The 10,143-nt window shown below is 47.8% G+C and overlaps 1 protein-coding gene across 8 annotated transcripts in view; it reads right to left on the reverse strand.

Moving 5' to 3' along the window:
* Positions 1 to 10,143, reverse strand: part of kiaa1217 (KIAA1217 ortholog) — a 90,890-nt gene that overhangs the window by 55,136 nt on the left and 25,611 nt on the right. The gene's annotated exons all lie outside the window — the stretch shown is intronic.

Below are 10,143 nucleotides of genomic sequence, written 5' to 3' on the forward strand. Positions count from 1 at the left end.
AGCCAGCGGCTATTGTTTGGCTTTGGAGGCTTGTCACATGTAGACGTCTGTGTTTGCGTGCGTTTGTGTTCACGTTGACCAAAAGGGGGGGGGGGGGGGGGCACCTGAAATCTGGGTCGTCCTCAAGCAGCAAGAAGAAAGCTATGATAGCATGCATTCTCAGGATATATGAAGAGGAGGGTAGCAGACGAGTCAGGGGTGTGTCTAGAACTTTCTCTCCTACAGCTTGTTGTTACAGAGTGCAAAGAGGCTCAGCTCGCCACTTCGCCCCCAGAGAGCCGTCTCCAAAAGACCTTCCCAGAGCCTGCCACAACTCTTTTACTTCAACCCCTTTTCCCAAAGCCCCGGCCGCTAATTCCCAGTTTCATTAAAAAGCCAGCCAATCCTAGCTAGGCCAGAGGGGCTTTTTTCCAGGATTTTTTGGGGGGGAAAATAAAAGAGGAGGGTGTGTGTGGGGGTGTGTGTGTGTGTGTGTGTGTGTGTGTGTGTGTGTGCAGGCTGCCAAAGGTGAAAGGTGACGTGTGGGAGGAGACAGGTTGACAGCAGCACACTGAGCTTTTGTTGGTGTTGTTAACAGGTCAGTCATCACAGGATGTTACGAGTCCAGAACAAACATTTGAACACTGAGATGATATGAGGCGGAGCAGACGCCATGTGGGATTTATGTCTTAGCAACAACGTGTATGAACCCTCATGCTAATGCTAACGCTAATGCTAACGCAGTGAGTCTCCTTGAACTGAACAAACTAACTAACAAACTCGTTTCTTCTTCTCTGAATGCGTTTCTTTCAGTTCCTCCGTCCAGCCACACGGCAGACTGGGGAGTCTCTGTGCCAGGTCGGGTTCAGGAAACACTCGTCTCGTTGTTTAGTCTGGGCACCTTGTGTTAGACAGACCGCTGCAGAAAAACCTCCTGCACGCCGCGGCTCAGATGCATCGAACAGGCTCTGTGGCTCAGACTGTGCATCAGCTTCTTCTGCTGCTTTAATCACACAGGACAGAAAGAGGAAGACACAAGGAGTGGATAACAGGAGGCAGGTGCAAAGAGCTGCAAACAGTGTTTGAATAGACTGCACATGTGAGAAATGTTTGTGCTCTTCAATGAGTTTTGGATTTTCTATGTGCAAGAAAAAAAAGAAAAACCAAGTCGGGATTCCTTCTTCTTGGTGAACAAACAGAATAATCAGATCTTAATCCCTCGGTGATAAATCCTTCCATGGCTGAAAGAGACCCAAACAAACGGAGCAGGTGAGGATTACACCTGTCGCTGTTTTCACTGGAGCTGCTGCAGGCTGCAGTCAAACGCTGAATGAGCCACCTGTGTGTCTGAACTCCGACTGTGCAGGAATTATACGAGTGGAGCAAAGAGAGAGAGAGAGAGATGAATGACAGGCTCTTTGCTTTCTGTGACAGTAATACTCAGACACTTCACGGCCTCAAAGAGAGCAAGTCAAAGAAACAGATGACTCAATGAATAAAGAAAAAAAACAATGTGACAGCCTTTGTCAGATAATGAACATTTATCTGGTGTTTTTGTTGTTGCTGAACGAGAACATAAAGAAGTGTGAGGCAGGAAATCATAAAACGAGATATTACGATAAAAGATGTTTTCACAGATTCATCTGATATCAGACACGATCCACTCTCTAATTAGCTTCGATGATGTCACATGTACACAGCGGCTGTGGGTTCAAATCCCTCGCTCTCCTCTGCTGTCTCATCTATTAAAGGCAAAACAGCCACAAAAAATCCTCCAGCAAAAATGAAAACTGAAGTCGTTCTCACATTCAGTCTTTAAAACTAAACGAGAAGCCGTTTTACTGAACATCTTCCAACCAGAGTGACGCAGTATGCAAACACCTAGACGCCCCTCCACTCTCACGTCTGGACCAAACTGCCTTTTAAATAGATTTAGCCTCCGATCATCCAAAGCCCTGCTGAGCCGCTGCAAAGTTTCGCCGATGGCCACGACGGCTCCATCGCTGGTCCTGTGCGATCTGTGAGTCAGCGTCCAACTCTGCAGAAGTGCATGAAAAGGTCTCTTCTCCTGACGCTCACATTCTGCAGCCTCACAAACACACGACACGATTCACGCGCCTAACGTGACGCGGCAGCCCGGTTCACCCGCCTGTCTTTATGAGTCTCAGCGGAGGACACGGGCTGAAGACATGAGAATGTAAAGTGAGAGGTGTGAGATCAGAGCGGCTGCAACACTGAGCAAAACAAACAATGAGAGGTCAGAGGGGTCACGGTTCTGTCCGTCTGTCTCTGGGTTCACACACACACACACACACACACACACACACACGTGGTGGAGATGTGGTTGGACACATTACGTCATGTTTCTGTGGTGAAGCTGGGCGGAGCTGATCACTGTTGATATCAGGCGAGCTCAGATTGCTGACATCACAGGTCCACAAACAGCTGAGTCACTCTTAAGTAACGCTGGTTCCTGGTTTGAATCCCGGTCTGACTATTTTCTGTTCATGGAGGATTCTGAGCGTTAGAAGAACAGGCGGATGAACAGACGCACACACTCATCACCTGTAGGTGTGAGTGTGTGTGTGCGTGGCTGGTTGTCTCTAAATGTCCGTTCTGTGATTGACAGGTGACCAGCCCAGTGTGTAGCCCCGCCTCTCGCCCAGCTGCACGCTGTCCTCTTTGCACTCGACAATTTAAGCTTTTGATTTAGTCGTGAAACAGTCGAACTCTCCTCCTCTCACACCTGGATCCACATCTGTCCTCTCATCCTTCCCCTCCGCCTGTTAACACCTTAAACAATCCCTGTAAAAAAAAAAACAGGTTTCCAGTCGTCATAGAAACCTGATTACAAAAAACGAATTGGGCCTAATTGTTTGGACCCATAAGTGCACTTTGGGGTCTTGTTGTGCAATAGGAGAATTATTGGAGCTAAATTATTCATCAGCTTGGTTTATGTAATGCAAAAAAAAACAACAACAAAACCGAAATGTGCTTTCAACATAAGAAACCGTTTTACAGCTATCACACGGCTGCATCTGCCAGTCCAGAATATTCATTATGCAAAACATGTCTGCGAGGAATTCGGAGGCAAAGTGTCCGTAAAGTTAAAAGTAATTTGTCTATCGATAAAAGCATCCCTTACTGCCGCTCTGCAGAATGTTTCAACAATGCATAATTGATGTTTGCTGGTTGCACATCACATTAGCTGCTGCCAGCTGTCACATTGTGAACCGCGGGCCTCAATCAGCGACTTAGCACTCCCCTCCCCGACTTGACAAGAGACATGCTCCCTGTTTGCCTGTCAAAGGATTTCAGGGGATCACATAACAACAAACAAATGTGCTTTGAAATATGCAGTGAGGGGAAACATTTGGTCCCTATCACAGTGGAGTCAGTGTGCGGGAGAATAACGACATCGACAGCATTTCTGTGACTCCATACAGGACGTGTGCATCACTCATTTACAAAATCACAGCAGTGGAGTCAAACAACATACTAAATAAACTCCTATATAAACACAGTGCAATGCTGTAAATGCTCTGGATTTGATTGGACCAGAGAAGGTAGGCGGGGCTTTGAAGGCCGTTTTGGACGCCCCTGGGTTTGCCAGATATGAGAGCAGTTATCAGGTGAACAGGTGTTGCAGCGATGGAAGCGGGCAGTGGAACTGCTTCAGATAGAAGTGATTGTACCCGAGCTAAAAAGCCTCTGCATGTTTCTAATAAGCTCCAGCAGCAGAAAGCTGCTCAAACTAGGATCAATGTTGGAGATGAAACATGGAGAGAGGTTAGAACGCAGAAAGCTTTACAGACCCATGCAGAGCTGGCTAAACACTGAAGCTACAGTGTCCACCACATGAAGAGCTGGCTAAACACTGAAGCTACAGTGTCCACCACATGCAGAGCTGGCTAAACACTGAAGCTACAGTGTCCACCACATGCAGAGCTGGCTAAACACTGAAGCTACAGTGTCCACCACATGCAGAGCTGGCTAAACACTGAAGCTACAGTGTCCACCACATGCAGAGCTGGCTAAACACTGAAGCTACAGTGTCCACCACATGCAGAGCTGGCTAAACACTGAAGCTACAGTGTCCACCACATGCAGAGCTGGCTAAACACTGAAGCTACAGTGTCCACCGCATGCAGAGCTGGCTAAACACTGAAGTGAATCTACCTGTGTGTTAGTGTGATGGAGTGAAAAACAGACATTGTTAGTCAGAGAGGAAGAGACTGAAATCTGTGGCACACAACGACGGGGCGATGTCTGGAGGCGCGCTGCGACAGTCGAGTGTTTGTTTGTTTTCCACACAGGTGCTGTTATTCTCAGTGTGTGCATGTGACATGTGAACACAGCCGTGGTTGTTTAGGAGGAGCTCTGGGGGAGACAGCCCTGCAGAGTCTGAAGGACAGACTGAAGATGGAGCGTGGTCATCAGAGCAGCAGCAGCAGCTCAGCATCTGTTCTGCACAAACACCGAGCCTGCAGCCACTGATGCACAGTGTAAACAGCCTCCTGCAGAAAGCGCCCTGTATTATCTGTCCTGCTTAGTGTACACCTGCGATGTGCTGATATATTTGCGATCTTGTGACGCTGCCAAGCTGGGACACAGATGAAACGTATCACATCGGAGTACTACAAGGCTTTTATCCATCCCAAAAATACACACTGCCCTCGTTTCCACAGCCATCAGATTTGATTTCTGTCGTTGTTGTCGTCCCCCCCCCCCAACCCCCCCCTCCCAGCAGAGTGCCCTCCTGCCTGCTCTGCCTCACATTGTCTTCTCTTCCTGCCTCTCTTGTCATAAGAAATCAAACATTACAAAGGCGGGAATGTTAGATAAGACTTTCTGATACCTATCACAGCCGATCTTCGTTCCCTCGCTGGGCGTCCCGTTGAACGATTGGCTGCGAAGGATCATGACTGAATGCTTATTTGGTTGAGTTTTATTCCAGGAGACAATAGCAGCTGAGAAAGAGACTCAACAAATAATGGATGCAAACAATTGCCTTTTGCACAGAGGAAATAATCAGATTTAGAAAGCATTTGCACCGTCTCCTGTCAGTATCAACCGTGTGGAAATAAAGGGATTAAATCGGTTTTATCCTGCCGCTTGATTGAATGCTCCATTTAATCTGCCGCCACGCAGCTTCCACTTCTCCAAAAATGATAACAAACCACTTAATTTTTTTGTGTAAAATTGATTTTTTTCCCCCCTTGATTTAAAAAAAAGGTGGGCTGCAAAAGTTTCGTGTGCAGCCTAAACTCCAGCTGCTAACATCAGTTTAGCAGAAATCCCCGCAGCGAAGGCGAAACTGCTGCGTCAGTCTCCTGATAGCTTTCACTGCTGCTGGAAAGCTTGCATGTCTTACCAGTGACTTCATCACACAGCCAAACCGTATTATTCCCCTGTTGAAAAAAAAAAATCCCCAGATTTAATGGAGAGAGTGCGGAGAGGGGAGGGGGAGTGTTTGATCCTTGGCTCTATTCTTCACAGTGTATAACGCTGAAAGAATGCACTGACGTAGCTCAGAGGCACAGGGCGGCTGTCAGACCCACCTCTGTGTTTCATGTAACTCAGCACACACACACACACACACACACACACACACACACACACACAAACACACAAAAAAGTGACAAATTTTCCGTCACGGTGTCACTGAAGAAGCCGAGCTCGCAGGGATCAAACAAATCAAACTCTGACGTGAGAGGAAGAAACCGACATGGAGGCTGGAACATCACTGAGGGCAAACTGAGACACGTCCGACCTGAAATCCTGCTCGCTGCACAGCCGGGGGCGCTACATGCTAGGAGCTATTGAACCTTCTAACATGAGCAGGAAGAAGCTTTTTCTGTGATGTCACAGACTGAAGCGTGGTGAAGTGTAATGCGAGGACGTTAAAGGAAACCTGCACAGCATCGAGAAGGTCACGATGACAGATTCCACGCGTGCACGTGGAGTCTGCTTCATTTCTTTTAATATCAACACGTTAGCATGCAGCAGGAATGAATCTGACTCCTCGCTCTGTTCTACACCTCTGCTCTTCGACATGTTGCACAGAGACGCCGACTTGAACGTTGAATACAGCGACTCTCACTGTCGCACTCAGTTATAAATTACCAACGGAGCAGGATATGAGAAACACGGAGGTTGACCTTTCAGAGAGAGCGGCTGAGACACGCTGGTCACGTGACTATAACTGCTCAATGTGTCTTTTCCACTCAGGTACTTTTAAATGGAGCCAGTGATTATTATCTTTAGTCACAGTGAGGCTGCACAGCTCTGCACTCTTTAAGTAGAAGCACACTGTGTGCTGCTTCACCGTTCATCATGACGAACACTCTGTCTCCTCATTTATTTGAAATGGATGAGATAGCTTTGGCTTCAGGCTCTCAGTGGATAACAGACACAGTCTGACTGCAGAGCTCTGCTTGTATTTCTCACACATCACCTCCTGTTAGGGGCGTGTCCAGTGGGGTGGCCCACCTGCAGCCCTGATGTGTGGCCACACCCATACAAATTAATTTATTGTTTCTACACTTCTCCACTAACGACATGCACTTGTATGTTACACAACTGGAAACACATAAAGTCACTCTTTAACGCTGTCTCACAAATCCATTTATTGTCCCTTTATAGATGGACAGTGTGCATGAGTTCCTGCTCGGACATTCTCCGTTTGGAGGCGTGTCTCTGCAGGAGAGCGGAGGCTTTAGTATGGAGGAGGCGTGGCCTAACGGAACCGTTTGTTTTGGTTTCAAGCTGGAGCTCAAGGGCGACATCAGTCGAGTATTATACCATCCAGTGCATGACACATGTGACGAACATGACTGCTCAGTGGACTTCTCCTCACAGTCTGTGGAGAAACACAAACTCTGACAGACGCTGAGTCATCAGCGTCGTATTCCCACAGACAGAAAACCAGAAGGACATTTATTCCCTGACAGCAACTGCTACTCACTAAGTATTAGTTTTTATGAGGCGTGCATTGGAGCCAGTATGGTAAACATAACGTCGGGCTGATTACTGTTCAGAGCCAAGTTGCTGCTTGGAAACAGAAACTGTCAGCAGGCTCCATTAAAGCATCCATAACAAGCGCACAGGTGACTGCGGGCTGAAGGTAAACACGTTTGTTCATATCACATTCCACTTGTGCCTTCATTAGATTCAGGTTGATACACGCAGCTGTCTGTGCAGCAGTCCCCCCCCCCAACCCCCCCGACAGGAAGTGGAAAGAAAGAGATATAAGATCATATAGAAACACAGAGCCTCTCTCTCTCTCTCTGTCTGCTCTCACTGTCTCTCCCTGGACAGAGGCAGAGAGAGGCACATACATCAGTGAGATTGAAGGCGGCCTCATCCTGCTCAGCCCCCCCCCCCCCCCCCCCCATCACATGCTGAACACCATCAATAATTCTTTACGAGCCGCCGGCTGAAACACAAGGGGGATGTGGCGCTCCTGTTGGAAACCACAGACTCCTGTTCCTGGAACTTATTTCCAGTCTTTTGTTTTCTACATCTGATTGCATCACAGCCTTTAAATTAAGAGAAAGGCCTTTGAGAGTTTAGCAGGCTCCCCCAACGCAGGAAGTCGGCTTAGGAATCTGTCTCCAGCAGTCACAAGGCCTCGGCAGCACAAATCTGCCTCGAGACAAGAATCAGATTTAAATCTTTAGATTTATTTGTGTGATTGCACGTTGATGGAAAAACAGAGAAATACAAGTTAATGATTTCCTAAAAAGTGAAATGAGGAGAGAGGAGTGTGGAAGAAACTGTGGAGTGACTGTTAGACAGAGAGAGAGAGAGAGAGAGAGAGAGAGAGAGAGAGAGAGAGAGAGAGAGAGAGAGAGAGAGAGCACTGTCTGTTTTGCAGCAATACGTTGGCTGAATTTCCCTCGGGATCAATAAAGTATCTATCTATCTATCTTGGCAACATTTGGGGCCAATGTATTTCTGCAAATTAGAAAGGTGCAGGAGTTTGTTGTGAAATAAAAACAAGAAATAATCCAGTCGTGGCATCAAGAACAGGTCTACGACCTCTAAACCTCACCGGACGCTTTATGTTCACGTGCAGTCACATCTGCAGGATCGGCAGCACGCAGGACGTCCGGAGAAAGTCCAGGAAATCCAAACATGGATGGCTGAGCGACTGGGGATGTGACGTATCCAAAGTTCAGAGATCAACCAAGAAGTAAACATACTGACTGACTTTTTCTGTCTTTAACAATGAACAGAGGCACGACTGTTCTCCTGACCACAAACCAGCCACAGCTGTTCCTTTAACAGATCTGAGAGGTCGATAACGACGTTACTTTAAAACACAGACGATACAGCCGAGCGTGCGTCTCACACCTCCTCATTGATTTCTGTTTTTGTTGTTGTGTCAGATATTATTCAAACTTAGACACGTCGCCACAAAGTTTCAGACAAGAGGTCAAAAGGTCGCCCAGATTCTCTTCCACGCCTGCTGCGGCTCGAGCTCTCCGTCGAGGCTTCGTCTCCCAGAGAAGGACAATACGAGGAAGCCACATCCGTTCCCAGAGGAGACGTCAAACTTCTATTCTGCTTCAAGACCCGGAAACATAAACACAGGAAACCACGATGGCAGACGAGGGAGTTATTTCAGTAAAGTCATTCTGGGGGCATCAGCGCCGGGCGGTAAATCAAATCTATCGATCACTAAGTGTTGATTGATTTTATGAAAACTGACGCTCGCTGTCCTGCGTTTACCTTTATGCTACATGGACCATCTCGTGTCATGAGAATATCACGTGAGTTTAGATCATGCAACATGAAGCTATGCGCTAACAAAAGGGCGCTAACATTAGCCCGCTAACACAACGATGCACGACACAGGCAACTGCAGCTCGCCTCGAACCAGGGACGAAACGTCCGCTGACTTGTAGAGACAAGACCGGGGGCAGAGTTGGCCCTTAAGAGAATATACCTCCACAGAGGATGACCTGCACACACAGGACATGGACATCATGTTCCTGGGACGCTGTGTACCTGCAGAGTTGCAGCCATTATGATGAGGGGAAATGCTTCTGCACAGCCACAGGTCAGATTTGAAAGCAGGCCGCTGCTTGGATCACGGTGCACGTGAAAGTGCGTGCAGCCACAAATTAGTTTGACCGAAACACAAAGTACCTGTGGAGGTCACCGCGAGGAGCGCTCGGCTCGAGTTGAGAATGAAAAAGACATTCCTGCAGAAATAAACACACCGGGCATCTCGGTTTGTATCGTCTGAACCAAAGGAGATAAACGCATGTGAGCATTTAGAAGTTTGTGCAACAATCAGTCATGGCCACACAGAGTGAAAACAAACCAACACAACCGCACACACACACACACACACACACACACACACACACACCACATCCCATTGTTGCCCGGAGGTCAGAAAGGTGTAAGAGAGGAGGTGGAGATATTGATTTCTCCGTCAAGTCTCAGAGAGGAAACCCCGAGGGAGGCCTCGCATCCGCTCTCATCGCTCAGCCGGCTGAATTAACCACATATCTGCTTTAGGCTAAAAAACACACACACACACACACACACACACACACAGACGCAAACACAATCTGGAAGTGAGTCGTCGCTTTGAGAGAATTTCGTGCCACATTTGCAGTTTTAGCTTTGAAGACCTTCACTGTGAAAGGGAGCCAAACGTGCGGACGTGAAGGAGTGAAGTCAGAGTGGGCAGGAAAGAGATTAAGGCTTTTTGTTTTATCCTTAATCTGACATGCAGACAACAGCACTCCCCTCTGCTGTCTCTCTCTTTGTGTGCCGCCTGAGTCAGGAAGAAGCTGCGCTGCCCCCGAGCTACAACCCCAAAGAAAAACACACACCCGACCCAACAGGGGGATTTACAATACACACTCATGAGTAGTCACATAACCGGAGCTCTTTCTTCCTGCTCAGTGGCCCGATTATTGTCTGTTTGTGTTTGAGGAATGAGTCACCTCCACTCGTTCTGTGAACACAGAGCCCCAGGTCCATGAACACACCATTAGCTCACCTATTTCTCTTTAATGACTCAGTGGACTTCTCTCTCTCTCTCTCCCTTCTTACCCCGTCACCCGGTACTTATTGACAGAGGTGAGTTGTCTCCCACAGCTGAGAAAACATCGACGCATTGTGACTTCTCCCCCGTGGTAT

Source organism: Symphodus melops, assembly GCF_947650265.1.
Source record: "Symphodus melops genome assembly, chromosome: 14".
Taxonomy (NCBI): Eukaryota; Metazoa; Chordata; class Actinopteri; order Labriformes; family Labridae; genus Symphodus; species Symphodus melops.